The sequence below is a fragment of the Elgaria multicarinata genome, chromosome 16, assembly GCF_023053635.1.
Source record: "Elgaria multicarinata webbii isolate HBS135686 ecotype San Diego chromosome 16, rElgMul1.1.pri, whole genome shotgun sequence".
Classification (NCBI taxonomy): domain Eukaryota; kingdom Metazoa; phylum Chordata; class Lepidosauria; order Squamata; family Anguidae; genus Elgaria; species Elgaria multicarinata.
The window spans coordinates 618,988-636,744 of NC_086186.1; the positions used below are offsets into that span (position 1 = coordinate 618,988).

A 17,757-nucleotide genomic window follows, 5' to 3' on the forward strand; every position below is an offset into this window, starting at 1 on the left:
TATTGCACGTGAACCACAGCACGCAGAAAGTTGAGAGTGGTCTCAAAATGACCCCCATCCACGACTCTCTGTGCACAAGAATTTTCAGAACGATAGCTTAAACCCCCCCCCAGTTATCCCCGATTCTTTCCCTCAATGCAATCCTATGGGCGAAAAGCCGAAACGCCGTTTGAGCCCTGCGGTTGACCCGATTTTTAAAAAAATATTGCACGTGAACCACAGCACGCAGAAAGTTGAGAGTGGTCTCAAAATGACCCCCATCCACGACTCTCTGTGCACAAGAATTTTCAGAACGATAGCTTAAACCCCCCCCCAGTTATCCCCGATTCTTTCCCTCAATGCAATCCTATGGGCGAAAAGCCGAAACGCAGTTTGAGCCCCGCGGTTGACCCGATTTTTAAAAAAATATTGCACGTGAACCACAGCACGCAGAGAGGTGAGAGTGGTCTCAAAATGACCCCCATCCACGACTCTCTGTGCACAAGAATTTCCAGAACGATAGCTTCAAAAACAACGTAGTTATGCGCGATTATTTGCCGCAATGCAATCCTATGGCGAAATGTTTTCAAGATGGCGACCGGAGCGCTCCGACTGAACTCGGAGCTCCGAAAAATGGTCGCTTCTCTTCGCCTTGCTTCTAGGGGGTCCGCGGTCCGCTCCTACTCCGCCTCTGGGTAAGGCGGAGCAGGCCAATCCGCTACTGCTTCTACGCTCCTAATCGGAGCGGAGCACATCCCTAGTAGATATTAGTCATCATGAGAAGAGGGAGCAGGCGTGTTGAAAGCAGCAAGGGTCAGGGTGGCACCAGTAAGCAGGCTGCCTCTCCTGCTGTGAAAATCAAACGGGCAATTCCTTGGCTGGCTGCTCGGCAACAGAAGCAGGACAAGCAGTAGGCAGAGCCACTCTCTTCTGCAACTTGTGCCCGGCGTTCTCTTTTTGAGGGTGGGAATGGGAAAAGTGCCCCTTTTCAAGAGGCAAGTGGCAGCAGTGCCATTAGAGGAGGAGGAGGAGTATCTCCTTCATTATCCTTTGAGCCCACGAGCCCGCTGATGGACCTAGACGAGGTCCTCAGCACAGTGGAGGGGGAGGGGGAGGAGGCGGTGGTCCTCCAGGATGTGGGGGCTGAGGAGGAGCAGCAGTAGGCCGAGGCTCTCTCCCCAGTCTCATCCCACACCTCTTCCGCTGCCACCCCTGTTTCTGTGGCAACACCAGAGAGCTCAGGTGGGCAATTGGTGGTGTCACCATGGAAGCGAAAGACAAGCATCGTGTGGGACCACTTTGAGGTGGGAGTGGATCCCCGCTTTGCTGTCTGTCGCCACTGCAAACTCAGCCTAAGCAGGGGTTCATCTACAGGGCATTATGGAACCAGCAGCATGAAGATGCATCTTCAGAGGCAGCACTAGTCGGTCTTGCTGGGGAAAGAGGCGGGCAAGGCGACTGGTTCCAGGGGAAAGCCGAAGGCTGCTGCTGGCACTGCCACTCTCAGCTCTTCATCTCCCATCCCCACAAGGGTTAGGCAGGCAACCCTGCCGGAAATGGGGTGGGGGAAGTATGGACCCACAAGATGCTGTTTTCCAGTGCCCACCCAGATCACCACGTGCATCGGTGAGATGGTGGCGTTCGACGACCAGCCATTCAGCCTCGTCGACAATGCAGGCTTCAAGAGGCTGATGGTGCTTGTGGTGCCATACTATAAGCTGCCGTGTTGCACCACCCTGAGCAGGTGGGTGGTGCCTTCCCTGTACCGTTCCTGCAGGGAGTTAGTGCTGGGTCGTCTGTGCCAGGCAGAGGCACGGATGGTGCACTTCACCTCCGACATTTGGTCCAGCGAGGGCGGAATGCACGCTTACCTGTCCCTGATGACACACTGGTGGGCAGCCGTGGGGCAGGAAGCATCCAGCACTACAGGGACTGGCAAGGAGGGCTACTGCTGGGCCCTCCTCCACACGCAAGTGATGGACCAGTCCCACACGGCAGCAGAGATTACGGAGGCCATGAACCGCATGGTGGATGGGTGGCTAGCTGGGCAGAAGGTCACCCGCGGTTTCATGGTCACGGACGGGGGAGCCAACATGGTGAAGGTGGTGCGCGGCGGCGGATTCGAGGGCATCCGCTGCATCACGCACGTGTTGAACCTGGTGGTGAGGGATGGCCTTGGGATGGGCAGCAAGGCCAACCTCGGTCCCCTGTCCGGGATCCGTAACCTCCTGGAGAGCTGCAGAAAGGTGGCAGGCCATTTCCACCACAGTGTCAAGGGCAGTCGCTTGCTGCGGGAGAAGCAGGAGGAGTTGAATCTCCCGCAGCACAGGCTAGTGCAAGATGTGGTGACACGCTGGAACTCCACCTACCTGATGCTGGAGCGGATGGTGGAGCAACAGCGTGCCATCCACGACTTGTTTAGGGTCAGGGACATGGGCGTCCACCCAGCCCTGGGCAAGCAGCAGTGGGACGCCATGTCCCAGCTGGTGGCGGTCCTCAAGCCGTTCCTTAAGGCCACCGAGACCCTGAGCACTAGCTCTGCTCTCCTCAGCCAGGTGATCCCTGTATGCAGGCATCTCCAGAAACAGATGGGTGAGTTTCTGGAGTACAGGGATCCCGTCACTGGCAGGCGCTTTGAGCCCGAGGTACGCGAAGCGGTGACTAGGCTGAGGGACGGCCTGACGCGGAGGCTGGAGCCCATCCAAATAGACAGGGTCCACATGTTGGCAGCCATGTGTGACCCTCATGTGAAGGATGGGCTTTGTGGGCCAAATAGCAGGCAGCACTGGGTGGAAATGCTGGTGGGCGAAGTGCGGGCGGCACGGGCCAAGAGGGTGGGGCAGAGTGAGGCAGAGGAGCAGGCCACCCCTCCCCGCAGCAGCAGCACCAGCAGCAGCCTCACCTGCATCCCTCCCAGCAGCAGCACAGGCCAGGGGTATTGGGCAGAGGCTCTGCACACCGTGGTTGGGCAGAGACCCTCCCCAGCCACCGGCCAGGATGACGCTGCAACCGCCGGGCAACGTTACCTGGCACAGCCCATGGAGGACTGCTCCATGGACCCCCTGGCCTACTGGTCATCCCGCTTTCAGATTTGGCCGGACCTGTCGCGGGTGGCCATGGATCGACTCAGCTGCCCACCCACCAGTGTTCCAAGCGAGAGGGTGTTCTCTATGGCGGGCGACATAGTGACCCCTCACCGCTCTCGCTTGGAGCCGGACTTGGTGGAGCAGCTGGTCTTTCTGAAGGGCAATCTGCCCCTGCTGGGATACCCCACCCTCAAGCCCTCGTGGGAGTGACAGGCAGGCTCCCCTCCCTTTAATTCCACCCCTCCTTCGGTTGGCAGGCACACTACAGTTCAGGCAGGCAGGCAGGCTTCTTCTTCTTCTTCTTCTTCTTCTTCTTCTTCTTATTATTATTATTATTATTATTATTATTATTATTATTTAGTGGCTGTGTTTCAGTTCACAACATCAACTCTGAATCATTCGATTCGTCTCTCTCAGTAAGGTCATGCCTTCTTCGTCTTACATACAGGCAGGCAGGCTGTAGTCCTTCTACAATTCAGTTCACCACAGTAGACGACGTAGCAGGCACTGCCAGGCTGAATGTTCCCCAGAATACTTCCTGTCTGGTGGGGATCATGAGCCTCTACAAAAGCTGTAGGCAGAGTTTGTCACCGTGTGTGTGTGTGTGTGTGACTGTGAGGGCAAAGCACCGCACTTGAGTTTATTTCATTTCTGTGGCGTCCGGTACAGCTTAGTCAACTCATCCGGATAGTTTTCCACCCAGTTCCAAAAGACTCCATGATTGACTGCACGTGTTTGGGTGAGGTGCAAGCAGGGGGCAAGGCAATGCCTGGCACCACCACCACTAGCCAGGCTGCCTCTCTCCAGCAGTCCACGGGTCGCCCTTTGGAGTGCCCTTGGAGTGGAAGACGTACTCCCTGATCCAGAAGTATGGTTTTGAGAAGCAAGCTGTCACTTCAACTCATGAGCCTCTGTGCAAAAGCTGTCATTGTGTGTGTGGTTGTGAGTGTTACTGCAGCTGCCTGTCTTGCTGCGAAAATGAAACAGGAGAGTCCTCGCCTTTGAGAAGCAACCTTTAACTTCAACTCATGGAAGTCATTGACTTCAGCACAGCCACTACATAGAGGCTGTGGTCCTCCAGGATGTGGGTGACTCGATCAGTGTGCTGATTTTGAGAAGCAACCTTTCACTTAAACTCATTCACTTCCCCAATTGAGGGTGAGGGAGGTTAAACTCCAGCAGTCCACGGGTCGCTCAGGGATCAGATGCACTATTCATGATCCAGTCTGGTGATTTTGAGAGGCAACTTTTCACTTCAACTCATTCACTTCCCCAATTGAGGGAGGTATTCCAGCAGTCCACCGATCGCCCGTAGCACAGCCACTAGCAAAGCCACTACAGTGGATGCTCTCTTCTCTCTCTCTCCTCAGTCTCATCCAACCCCTCTTCCTCTTCCCCTTCTGCTGTAACCCCTCTTTGAGAAGCAAGCTTTCACTTAAACTCATTCACTTCCCCAATTGAGGGAGGTAAACTCCAGCAGTCCACGGGTCGCCCTTTGGAGGGCTCAGCAACAACGTTAATCCTCCAAGCATGCACATAAATCTTCCATACTCAAAGTAACTGCTTCAATAACTAGTAGCTCCTTTTTGCCCGCCTGCCTGCCCATGCCTGCCTGCCCTGGAGCCATCCTTGTGAGGTAGCTGGATCTGCTGGGACTCACCCCCCCCCCCCGAGATCTATGGCATACTTGTGCAAGGTACCAGCTCCTTTGTGCCCACCGGCCCATGCCTGCCTGTCTGCCTGCCCGCCTGCCTGCCTGCCTGCCCGCCTGCCTGCCTGGCTGCCTGCCCATGCCCGCCTGCCCTGGAGCCATCCTTGTGAGGTAGCTGGATCTGCTGGGACTCACTCCCCCAGAGATCTATGGCATACCTGTGCAAGGTACCAGCTCCTTTGTGCCCACCGGCCCATGCCTGCCTGTCTGCCTGCCCGCCTGCCTGCCTGCCTGCCCGCCTGCCTGCCTGGCTGCCTGCCCATGCCCGCCTGCCCTGGAGCCGTCCTTGTGAGGTAGCTGGATCTGCTGGGACTCACTCCCCCAGAGATCTATGGCATACTTGTGCAAGGTACCAGCTCCTTTGTGCCCACCGGCCCAAGCCTGCCTGCCTGCTCACCTGCCTGTCTGCCTGCCCGCCTGCCTGCCTGCTCATGCCCGCCTGCCCTGGAGCCGTCCTTGTGAGGTAGCTGGATCTGCTGGGACTCACCCCCCCAGAGATCTATGGCATACTTGTGCAAGGTACCAGCTCCTTTGTGCCCACCGGCCCAAGCCTGCCTGCCTGCTCGCCTTCCTGTCTGCCTGCCCGCCTGCCCGCCTGCCTGCCTGCCCATGCCCGCCTGCCCTGGAGCCGTCCTTGTGAGGTAGCTGGATCTGCTGGGACTCACTCCCCCAGAGATCTATGGCATACCTGTGCAAGGTACCAGCTCCTTTGTGCCCACCAGCCCATGCCTGCCTGCCCATGCCCGCCTGCCTGCCTGCCTGCCTGCCCATGCCCGCCTCACTCCCCAATTGAGGAAGGTTAACTCCAGCAGTCCACGGGTCGCCCTTTGGAGAGCTCAGGGATCAGATGCACTATTCGTGATCCAGTCTGGTGATTTTTTGAGAAGCAAGCTGTCACTTCAACTCATGGACTTCCCCAATTGCGGGTGGTACTCCAACAATCCACCGATCTCCCGTAGCACAGTCACTTAGTGCATAGGGACAGTTTAAGTTTTCTGAGAAGTGAGCTCTCACTTCGACTCATGAGAGTCATTGACTTCACCAGTTAGCTGTTCCTCATGTTGTCCTTTCCCTGAAGTGGAGTTCGTAGCAGCAGCTGGTCGAGCTTCTCTCCCCAGTCTCATATGGAGCAATTAAAGGTATCTGAGAAGTGAGCTCTCACTTCAACTTCAAGTTCAGACACTTGAGCACAGCCCCTACGGTGGAGGCGCAGCTGGCCGTGCCTCTCTCCCCGGTCTCGTCCCACCCCTCTTCCGCTGTAACCCCTCTTTGAGAAGCAAGCTGTCACTCACTTCAAGTCATGGACTTCTGAGAAATGAGCAATCACTTCGACTCATGACAGCCATTGACTTCACCAGTTAGCTGTTTCTCATGTTGTCCTTTCCCTGAAGTGGAGTTCGTAGCAGCAGCTGGTCGAGCTTCTCTCCCCAGTCTCATTTGGAGCAATTAAAGTGATCTGAGAAGCCATCAGTTCAGTTCATTTACTTCCCCAATCGCGGGTGGTACTCCAACAATCCACCGATCTTCCGGAGCACAGCCACTTAGTGCATAGGGACAGTTTAAGTTTCCTGAGAAGTGAGCTCTCACTTCGACTCATGAGAGTCATTGACTTCACCACAGCCACTCCTGTGGATGCTCTGGTTTGCCAGGATGTGGGTGAGGATTAGTAGCAGCAGCTGGTCGAGCTTCTCTCCCCCCGCCAGTCTCGTCCCACCCATCTTCTGCTGTAACCCCCTCTTTGAGAAGCAACCTCTCACTTCAAGTCCAAGTCCAAGTCCTAGCTGTTCCTCATGTTGTCCTTTCCCTGATGTTTTCTGAGAAGTGAGCTCTCACTTCGACTCATGAGAGTCATTGACTTCACCAGTTAGCTGTTCCTCATATTGTCCTTTCCCTGAAGTGGAGTTCGTAGCAGCAGCTGGTCGAGCTTCTCTCCCCAGTCACATTTGAAGCAATTAAAGTGATTTGAGAAGCTGTCACTTCAACTCATGGACTTCCCCAATTGCGGGTGGTACTCCAACAATCCACCGATCTCCCGTATCACAGCCACTTAGTGCATAGGGACAGTTTAAGTTTCCTGAGAAGTGAGCTCTCACTTCAACGCGTCTTGTAGTGCGCCGAGTTGAGCACAGCCACTACAGTGGATGCACCTACCCGCCTGCCTGGGAGCCGTCCTTGTGAGGTAGCTGGATCTGCTGGGACTCTCCCCCCCAGAGATCTATGGCATACTTGTGCAAGGTACCAGCTCCTTTGTGCCCACCGGCCCAAGCCTGCCTGCCTGCTCACCTGCCTGCCTGCCCATGCCCGCCTGCCCTGGAGCCGTCCTTGTGAGGTAGCTGGATCTGCTGGGACTCACTCCCCCAGAGATCTATGGCATACCTGTGCAAGGTACCAGCTCCTTTGTGCCCACCTGCCTGCCTGCCTGCCCGCCCATGCCCACCTGCCTGCCTGCCTGCCCATGCCCGCCTCACTCCCCAACTGAGGGAGGTTAACTCCAGCAGTCCACGGGTTGCCCTTTGGAGAGCTCAAGGATCAGATGCACTATTCATGATCCAGTCTGGTGATTTTGAGAAGCAAGCTGTCACTTCAACTCATGGACTTCCCCTATGTGCGCGAGCCAAGCTCTAGCAGTCGACCGATCTCCCATAGCACAGCCACTTCGTGCGTACGGACAGTTTAAGTTTCCTGAGAAGTGAGCTCTCACTTCAACTCATGACAGCCATTGACTTCACCACAGCCACTTCTCGGTGGATGCTTTGGTCCTCCAGGATGTGGGTGAGGAGGATTAGTTGCAGCAGCTGGTCGAGCTTCTCTCCCCAGTCTCATATGGAGCAATTAAAGGTATCTGAGAAGTGAGCTCTCACTTCAACTTCAAGTTCAGACACTTGAGCACAGCCCCTACGGTGGAGGTGCAGCTGGCCGTGCCTCTCTCCCCAGCCACTTAGTGCAGAGGGACAGTTTAAGTTTCCTGAGAAGTGAGCTCTCACTTCAACTCATGACAGCCATTGACTTCACCACAGCCACTTCTCGGTGGATGCTTTGGTCCTCCAGGATGTGGGTGAGGAGGATTAGTTGCAGCAGCTGGTTGAGCTTCTCTCCCCAGTCTCATATGGAGCAATTAAAGTTATCTGAGAAGTGAGCTCTCACTTCAACTCGTCTTGTAGTGCGCCGAGTTGAGCACAGCCACTACAGTCGATGCGCCTGCCCGCCTGCCTGGGAGCTGTCCTTGTGAGGTAGCTGGATCTGCTGGGACTGACTCCCCTGCAGATCTATGGCTTACTTGTGCAAGGTACCAGCTTTTCTGGGCCCGCCAACCCATGCCTGCCTGCCTGCCTGCCTGCCTGTCTGCCCGCCTCCCCCGGGGTGCTGCTGTGGTGGGGCATCTGCCAGGACTGACTCCTCGCCTGCTCTGCCTGCCTCTCTGCCCACCTGGTGCCTGGGAGATGGGCTTTGCCGTTCATGCCCAGCACCCTCCGGCACGCTTGCTCCCAGTCCTCCTTCTCTGTGCCCCTCAATGCGTAACTGCTGGCTTAGAAAGAAACAACCAGCCATCTTTGCCTCACTTGCTCCTTGCGCCCGCTTACGGGTTGGTTTGCTATGTGTTAGTGCTGCCTGCCTGCCTGCCTGCCTGCCTGCCTTCCTCCCTTCTCACCTTCCCTCCCTTCTCCCTCACCATCGCAGGGATGGTGTATGTGTCTTGCTTTGACTCAGGGGAGAAGTCCTTCCTGCGCTCACTTGGACTTTATCAAGTTCAATAATCCATTTTTGAAATGTGGAAGAAGATTTAGGGTTATCTCATGGCATGTTGGGATTTCCTTTGAACTGGCCCCATTGAGCTGTCTGCATTGCAACTTTAAATCCCTGACATACTGGAGTGCCCGATTTTCAAAACTTCCCCTAACATCAGGGGATGATGGGATTGCCTTGAAACTTGGCATCCATGTGGACACATGGGTAAGCTGTCATGGGACCAAAGGATAGGTTTCTGACGTGCAAATTGACGTAGTTGTAGAATGGGACTTGATTTGGGGTGCCAAAAATCAGGGGATGATGGGATTTCCTTGAGTCTGGGCGTCCATGTGGACACATGGATAAGCTGTCATGGTGCCGAGTTTGAGATTTCTAACATGCAAATTGACGGAGCTATCCCAAGGGGTCTGAATGGGGTGCCCGATTTTCAAAAATTCCCCCAAAATCAGGGGATGATGGGATTGCCTTGAAACTTGGTGTCCATGTGGACACATGGATAAGCTATCATGGTGCTGAGTTTGAGGTTTCTAACGTGCAAATTGACGGAGCTATCGAAAGGGGTGTGAATTAGGGTTATGGGTGGTGCGTTAGAGGTTAGAGCTGCGCCAAAAATCAGGGGATGATGGGACTGCCTTGAGTCTGGGCGTCCATATGGACACATGGATAAGCTGTCATGGTGGTGAGTTTGAGGTTTCTAACGTGCAAATTGACGGAGCTATCCCAAGGGGTCTGAACGGGGTGCCTGATTTTCAAAAATTCCCCAAAAATCAGGAGATGATGGGATTGGCTTGAAACTTGGCATCCATGTGTATATGTCCATGAGGTGTCATGGTGCCAAACGTGAGGTTTCTAACTTGAACAGAAAAAAAGTTGTTTACTTTTTTAGCTGTTTGTTTACTTTTTCGAGCAGAGCGGAGCGGAAATGGGCGGAGTGGGGGTGGGGCGAAGCGGCCCAATCTGAAAATTGCAGATCTGGAAGTGAAGCGGAGCGGGGGTCCATGCACACCCCTAGTTCAAATCTCCAGGGCCCGATGAACTGCATCCTAGAGTAATGAAGGAGCTAGCGGAAGAACTCTCAGAACCTTTGTCTATTATCCTTGCAAAGTCATGGAAGACGGGTGAGGTGCCGGACAACTGGAGGAGGGCTAACATTGTCCCTATCTTCAAAAAGGGTAAAAAGGAGGAACCTGGGAACTACAGACCAGTCAGTCTGACATCCATCCCTGGGAAAATTCTGGAGCAGATTATAAAGAAGTCAATCTGTAAACACCTTGAAATCAATGCGGTGATCACTAGAAGCCAACATGGATTTGTCAAGAACAAGTCCTGTCAGACAAATTTGATCTCATTTTTTGATAAGGTAACCTCCCTTGTGGACCGTGGGAACGCTGTGGACATCATATATCTTGACTTCAGCAAAGCTTTTGACAAAGTACCCCTTGACATTCTGATTAACAAACTAGCTAAAAGTGGGCTAGATGGAACAACTATTAGGTGGATTCGCAGTTGGCTACAGAATCGGACTCAAAGATTCTTATCAATGGAACCTTCTCAAACTGGGGAGAGGCAACGAGTGGGGTGCCGCAGGGCTCAGTCCTGGGCCCAGTGCTCTTCAACATTTTTATTAATGATTTGGACAAGGAGGTGCAGGGAACACTGATCAAATTTGCAGATGACACAAAATTGGGGGGGATAGCTAATACCCTGGAAGACAGAAACAAACTTCAACGTGATCTTGATAGGCTGGAGTGCTGGGCTGAAAACAACAGGATGAAATTTAATAGGGATAAATGCCAAGTTCTACATTTAGGAAATAGAAACCAAAGGCACAGTTACAAGATGGGGGATACTTGGCTCAGCAATACTACAAAAGAGAAGGATCTTGGAATTGTTGTAGATCGCAAGCTGAATAGGAGCCAACAGTGCGATATGGCTGCAAGAAAGGCAAATGCATGAATGAAGAGACATTATCTTTGATCTGCTGGCGGACCATAGTAAAGCAATCACAATCAAGGTAGCAAAGTTTGCTGCTGCAGCCCAAAAAATCAGAAATAACTTTCTTAACACAGTCTGCGTAGATTGTAAGGGGGACCATTTGACCTAATAACCTTGTATAAACTATCATCAGAGATCACATCTATCTGATAGTGCCAGTTATTGACTGTTAGCACTTCAGGTTATAATGTAATAACTGAAATTACTCTTGTGACTTTGACATGCATGTCACCAGTGTGATAGCAAAGGGCGGGCGCTGCAGAAAAACGAAACACCCCTAGAAAGATCTACAGATTGTCTCCGCGGATAATAAAGGATTGTACCCTAAAGATTATGAATATTGTAAATAATGTGTGTTGTGATGTTAGCAACTTTGTATTTTGTAATGGTATTTGTGCCACAAACAAATAAACTATTCATTCATTCATGAAAGGCAAATGCTATTTTGGGCTGCATTAAAAGAAGTATAGCTTCCAAATCACGTGAGGTACTGGTTGCTCTCTATTCGGCCCTGGTTAGGCCTCATCTAGAGTGTTGCATCCAGTTCTGGGCTCCACATTTCAAGAAGGACGCAGACAAGCTGGAGCGTGTTTAGAGGAGGGAAACCAGGATGATCAGGGGTCTGGAAACAAAGCCCTATGAAGACAGACTGAAAGAACTGGGCATGTTTAGCCTGGAGAAGAGAAGATTGAGGGGAGACATGAGAGCACTCTTCAAATTCTTAAAAGGTTGTCACACAGAGGAGGGCCAGGATCTCTTCTCGATCCTCCCAGAGTGCAGGACACGGAATAACGGGACCAAGTTAAAGGAAGCCATATTCCAGCTGGACATCAGGAAAAACTTCCTGATGGTTAGAGCAGTGCGACAATGGAATCAGTTACCTAGGGAGGTTGTGTGCTCTCCCACACTAGAGGCCTTCAAGAGGCAGCTGGACAAGCATCTGTCAGGGATGCTTTAGGGTGGATTCCTGCATTGAGCAGGGTGTTGGACTCGATGGCCTTGTAGGCCCCTTCAAACTCTGCTATTCTATGATTCTATGATTCTATGATTGCATCAGCAACGGGTCGCAATGACCAGCCTATCTCACTCAGGCAAAAAGCATCAGCAAGGAATCACAGTGGCAAGCGCATCTCCCTCAGGCAGAGAGGATCAGCAAGGGGTCAAAGTGGCCAGCCGCTCTCCTTCAGGCAGAGAGCATCAGCAAGGGGTCACAATGGCCAGCCTCTCTCCCTCAGTCATGGAGAATGAGCAAGGGGTCACAATGGCCAGCGTCACTCCCTCAGGCAGAGAGCATCAGCAAGGGGTCACAATGGCCAGCCTCTCTCCCTCAGTCATGGAGAATGAGCAAGGGGTCACAGTGGCCAGCCAAACTCCCTCAGGCAGAGAGCATCAGCAAGGGGTCACAATGGCCAGCCTCTCTCCCTCAGTCATGGAGAATGAGCAAGGGGTCACAATGGCTAGCCACTTTCCCTCAGGCAGAGAGCAACCGCAAGGGGTCACAATAGCCAACCTCACTCCCTCAGGCAGAGAGCATCAGCAAGGGGTCACAATGGCAAGCCTCACTCCCTCAGGCAGAGAGCATCAGGCAAGGGCTCACAATGGCCAGACCCTCTCCCTCAGGCATGGAGCATCAGCAAGGGGACACAGTGGCCAGCCTCTCTCCCTCAGGCAGAGAGCATCAGCAAGGGGTCACAATGGCCAACCCATTTCCTACAGGCAGAGAGCATCAGCAAGGGGTCACTGTGGCCAGCTCCTTTCCCACAAAAAGAGAGCATCAGCAAGGGGTTACTATGGTCAGCCCTTTCCATAAGACAGAGAGCATCAGCAAGGGGTCACAATGGCCAGCCCCTTTCCCTCACGCAGAGAGCATCAGCAAGGGGTCACAATGGCCAGCCCCTCTCCCTCAGGCAGAGAGCATCAGCAAGGGGTCACAGTTGCCCGCCCCTTCTCCCTCAGGCACAGAGCATCAGCAAGGGGTTACAATGGCCAGCCCGTCTCCCTCAGGAAGAGAGAATCAGCAAGGGGGTCACAGTGGCCAGCTCCTTTCCCACAAAAGGAGAGCATCAGCAAGTGGTCACTGTGGCCAGCCCCTCTCCCTCAGGCAGAGAGCATCAGCAAGGGGTCACAATGGCCAGCCCCTTTCCCTCAGGCAGAGAGCATCAGCAAGGGGTCACAGTGGCCAGCCCGTCTCCCTCAGGCAGAGAGCATCAGCAAGGGGTTACAATGGCCGGCCCGTCTCCCTCAGGCAGAGAGCATCAGCAAGGGGTCACAGTGGCCAGCCTCCCTCCCTCAGGCAGAGAGCATCAGCAAGGGGTCACAATGGCCAGCCCGTCTCCCTCAGGCAGAGAGCATCAGCAAGGGGTCACAATGGCCAGCAATTTCCCTCAGGCAGAGAGCAACAGCAAGGGGTCAAAGTGGCCAGCCCCTCTACCTCAGGCACAAAGCAACAGCAGGGGGTCACATTGGCCAGCCTCACTCCCTCAGGTAGAGAGCATCAGCAAGGGGTCACAGTGGCCAGCCTCACTACCTTAAGCAGAGAGTATCAGCAAGGGGTCTCAATGGCCAGCCTCTCTCCCTCAGGCAGAGAGCATCAGCAGGGGGTCACAACGGCCAGCCCCTCTCCCTCAGGCAGAGAGCATCAGCAAGGGGTCACAGTGGCCAGCCTCACTACCTTAAGCAGAGAGCATCAGCAAGGGGTCACATTGGCCTGCCTCTCTGCCTCAGGCAGAGAGCATCAGCAAGGCGTCACAATGGACAGCGTCACTCTCTCAAGCAGAGGGCATCAGCAAAGGGTCACAATGGCCAGCCCATTTCCCTCAGGCAGAGAGCATCAGCAAAGGGGTCACAGTGGCCAGCCCCTCTACCTCAGGCAAAGAGCATCAGCAGGGGGTCACAATGGCCAGCCTCACTCCCTCATGCAGAGAGCATCTGCAAGGGGTCACAATGGCCAGCCCCTATCCCACAGGCAGAGAGCATCAGCTGGGGGTAACAATGGCCAGCCGCTTTCCAACAGGCAGAGAGCATCAGCAAGGGGTAACAATGGCCAGCCTCTCTCCATCAGGCAGAGAGCATCAGCAAGTGGACACAATGGCCAGTCTCACTCCCTAAGGCAATGAGCGTCAGAAAGGGGTCACAATGGCCAGCCCATTTCCCTCAGGCACAAAGCAACAGCAGGGGGTCACATTGGCCAGCCTCACTCCCTCAGGCAGAGAGCATCAGCAAGGGGTCACAATGGCCAGCCTCTCTCCCTCAGGCAGAGAGCATCAGCAAGTGGTCACAATGGCCAGTCTCACTCCCTCAGGCAATGAGCGTCAGAAAGGGGTCACAATGGCCAGCCCATTTCCCTCAGGCACAAAGCAACAGCAGGGGGTCACATTGGCCAGCCGCACTCCCTCAGGCAGAGAGCATCAGCAAGGGGTCACAATGGCCAGTCTCACTCCCTCAGGCAATGAGCGTCAGAAAGGGGTCACAATGGCCAGCCCATTTCCCGCAGGCACAAAGCAACAGCAGGGGGTCACATTGGCCAGCCGCACTCCCTCAGGCAGAGAGCATCAGCAAGGGGTCACAATGGCCAGTCTCACTCCCTCAGGCAATGAGCGTCAGAAAGGGGTCACAATGGCCAGCCCATTTCCCTCAGACAGAGAGCATCAGCAAGGGGTCATTGTGGCCAGCTCCTTTCCCACAAAAAGAGAGCATCAGCAAGGGGTCACTGTGGCCAGCCCCTTTCCCTCAGGCAGAGAGCATCAGCAAGGGGTCACAGTGGCCAGCCCCTCTCCCTTAGGCAGAGAGCTTCAGCAAGGGGTCACAATGGCCAGCTTATCTCCCTGAGGCAGAGAGCATCAGCAAGGGGTCACAATGGCCAGCCCCTTTCCCTCAGGCAGAGAGCATCAGGAAGAGGTCAAAATGGCCAGCCTCTCTCCATCAGACAGAGAGCATCAGCAAGTGGACACAATGGCCAGTCTCACTCCCTAAGGCAATGAGCATCAGCAAGGGGTCACAATGGCCAGCCCATTTCGCTCAGGCAGAGAGCATCAGCAAGGGGTCACTGTGGCCAGCTCCTTTCCGTCAAAAAGAGAGCATCAGGAAGGGGTCACAATGGCCAGCACCTCTCCCTCAGGCAGAGAGCATCAGCAAGGGGTCACAGTGGCCAGCCCGTCTCCCTTAGGCTGAGAGCTTCAGCAAGGGGTCACAATGGCCAGTCCCTTTCCCTCAGGCAGAGAGCATCAGGAAGAGGTCAAAATGGCCAGCCTCTCTCCATCAGGCAGAGAGCATCAGCAAGTGGACACAATGGCCAGTCTCACTCCCTAAGGCAATGAGCATCAGCAAGGGGTCACAATGGCCAGCCCATTTCCCTCAGGCAGAGAGTATCAGCAAGGGGTCACTGTGGCCAGCTCCTTTCCGTCAAAAAGAGAGCATCAGCAAGGGGTCACAATGGCCAGCACCCCTCCCTCAGGCAGAGAGCATCAGCAAGGGGTCACAGTGGCCAGCCTCACTACCTCAGGCAGAAAGCATCAGCAAGGGGTCACAATGCCCAGCCTCTGTCCCTCAGGCAGAGAGCATCAGCATAGGGTCACTGTGGCCATCTCCTTTCCCTCAAAATGAGAGCATCAGCAAGGGGTCACTTTGGCCAGCCCCTTTCCCTCAGGCAATGAGCGTCAGAAAGGGGTCACAATAGCTTGCCCATTTCCCTCAGGCAGAGAGCATCAGCAAGGGGTCACTGTGGCCAGCCCCTTTTACTAAGAAAGAGAGCATCAGCAAGGGGTCACAATGGCCAGCCCCTTTCCCTCAGGCAGAGAGCATCAGCAAGGGGTCACTGTGGCCAGCCCCTCTCCCTTAGGCAGAGAGCATCACCATGGGGTCACAATGGCCAGCGTCACTCCCTCAGTCAGAGAGCATCAGCAAGGGGTCACAATGGCAAGCCTCACTCCCTCAGGCAGAGAGCATCAGGCAAGGGCTCACAATGGCCAGCCCCTCTCCCTCAGGCATGGAGCATCAGCAAGGGGACACAGTGGCCAGCCTCTCTCCCTCAGGCAGAGAGCATCAGCAAGGGGTCACAATGGCCAACCCATTTCCTACAGGCAGAGAGCATCAGCAAGGGGTCACTGTGGCCAGCTCCTTTCCCACAAAAAGAGAGCATCAGCAAGGGGTTACTATGGTCAGCCCTTTCCCTAAGACAGAGAGCATCAGCAAGGGGTCACAATGGCCAGCCCCTTTCCCTCACGCAGAGAGCATCAGCAAGGGGTCACAATGGCCAGCCCCTCTCCCTCAGGCAGAGAGCATCAGCAAGGGGTCACAGTTGCCCGCCCCTTCTCCCTCAGGCACAGAGCATCAGCAAGGGGTTACAATGGCCAGCCCGTCTCCCTCAGGAAGAGAGAATCAGCAAGGGGGTCACAGTGGCCAGCTGCTTTCCCACAAAAGGAGAGCATCAGCAAGTGGTCACTGTGGCCAGCCCCTCTCCCTCAGGCAGAGAGCATCAGCAAGGGGTCACAATGGCCAGCCCCTTTCCCTCAGGCAGAGAGCATCAGCAAGGGGTCACAGTGGCCAGCCCGTCTCCCTCAGGCAGAGAGCATCAGCAAGGGGTTACAATGGCCGGCCCGTCTCCCTCAGGCAGAGAGCATCAGCAAGGGGTCACAATGGCCAGCAATTTCCCTCAGGCAGAGAGCAACAGCAAGGGGTCAAAGTGGCCAGCCCCTCTACCTCAGGCACAAAGCAACAGCAGGGGGTCACATTGGCCAGCCTCACTCCCTCAGGTAGAGAGCATCAGCAAGGGGTCACAGTGGCCAGCCTCACTACCTTAAGCAGAGAGCATCAGCAAGGGGTCTCAATGGCCAGCCTCTCTCCCTCAGGCAGAGAGCATCAGCAGGGGGTCACAACGGCCAGCCCCTCTCCCTCAGGCAGAGAGCATCAGCAAGGGGTCACAGTGGCCAGCCTCACTACCTTAAGCAGAGAGCATCAGCAAGGGGTCACAATGGACAGCGTCACTCTCTCAAGCAGAGGGCATCAGCAAGGGGTCACAATGGCCAGCCCATTTCCCTCAGGCAGAGAGCATCAGCAAAGGGGTCACAGTGGCCAGCCCCTCTACCTCAGGCAAAGAGCATCAGCAGGGGGTCACAATGGCCAGCCCCTCTCCCTCAGGCAGAGAGCATCAGCAAGGGGTCACAGTGGCCAGCCTCACTACCTTAAGCAGAGAGCATCAGCAAGGGGTCACAGTGGCCAGCCCCTCTCCCTCATGCAGAGAGAATCAGCAAGGGGTAACAATGGCCAGCCTCTCTCCATCAGGCAGAGAGCATCAGCAAGTGGACACAATGGCCAGTCTCACTCCCTAAGGCAATGAGCGTCAGAAAGGGGTCACAATGGCCAGCCCATTTCCCCCAGGCACAAAGCAACAGCAGGGGTCACATTGGCCAGCCTCTCTCCCTCAGGCAGAGAGCATCAGCAAGGGGTCACAATGGCCAGTCTCACTCCCTCAGGCAATGAGCGTCAGAAAGGGGTCACAATGGCCAGCCCATTTCCCTCAGGCAGAGAGCATCAGCAAGGGGTCATTGTGGCCAGCTCCTTTCCCACAAAAAGAGAGCATCAGCAAGGGGTCACTGTGGCCAGCCCCTTTTCCTAAGACAGAGAGCATCAGCAAGGGGTCACAATGGCCAGCCCCTTTCCCTCAGGCAGAGAGCATCAGCAAGGGGTCACAGTGGCCAGCCCCTCTCCCTTAGGCAGAGAGCTTCATCAAGGGGTCACAATGGCCAGCCTATCTCCCTCAGGCAGAGAGCATCAGCAAGGGGTCACAATGGCCAGCACCTCTCCCTCAGGCAGAGAGCATCAGCAAGGGGTCACAGTGGCCAGCCCGTCTCCCTTCGGCTGAGAGCTTCAGCAAGGGGTCACAATGGCCAGCCCCTTTCCCTCAGGCAGAGAGCATCAGGAAGAGGTCAAAATGGCCAGCCTATCTCCATCAGGCAGAGAGCATCAGCAAGTGGACACAATGGCCAGTCTCACTCCCTAAGGCAATGAGCATCAGCAAGGGGTCACAATGGCCAGCCCATTTCCCTCAGGCAGAGAGTATCAGCAAGGGGTCACTGTGGCCAGCTCCTTTCCGTCAAAAAGAGAGCATCAGCAAGGGGTCACAATGGCCAGCACCCCTCCCTCAGGCAGAGAGCATCAGCAAGGGGTCACAATGGCCAGCCTCACTACCTCAGGCAGAAAGCATCAGCAAGGGGTCACAATGCCCAGCCTCTGTCCCTCAGG

At 54.9% G+C, this 17,757-nt stretch overlaps 1 pseudogene; it reads left to right on the forward strand.

The window, feature by feature from the left end:
- The first annotated feature begins 2,072 nt into the window (after positions 1 to 2,072).
- LOC134409713 (spatacsin-like) overlaps positions 2,073 to 17,757 on the forward strand; it is a 104,327-nt pseudogene continuing 88,642 nt past the window's right edge.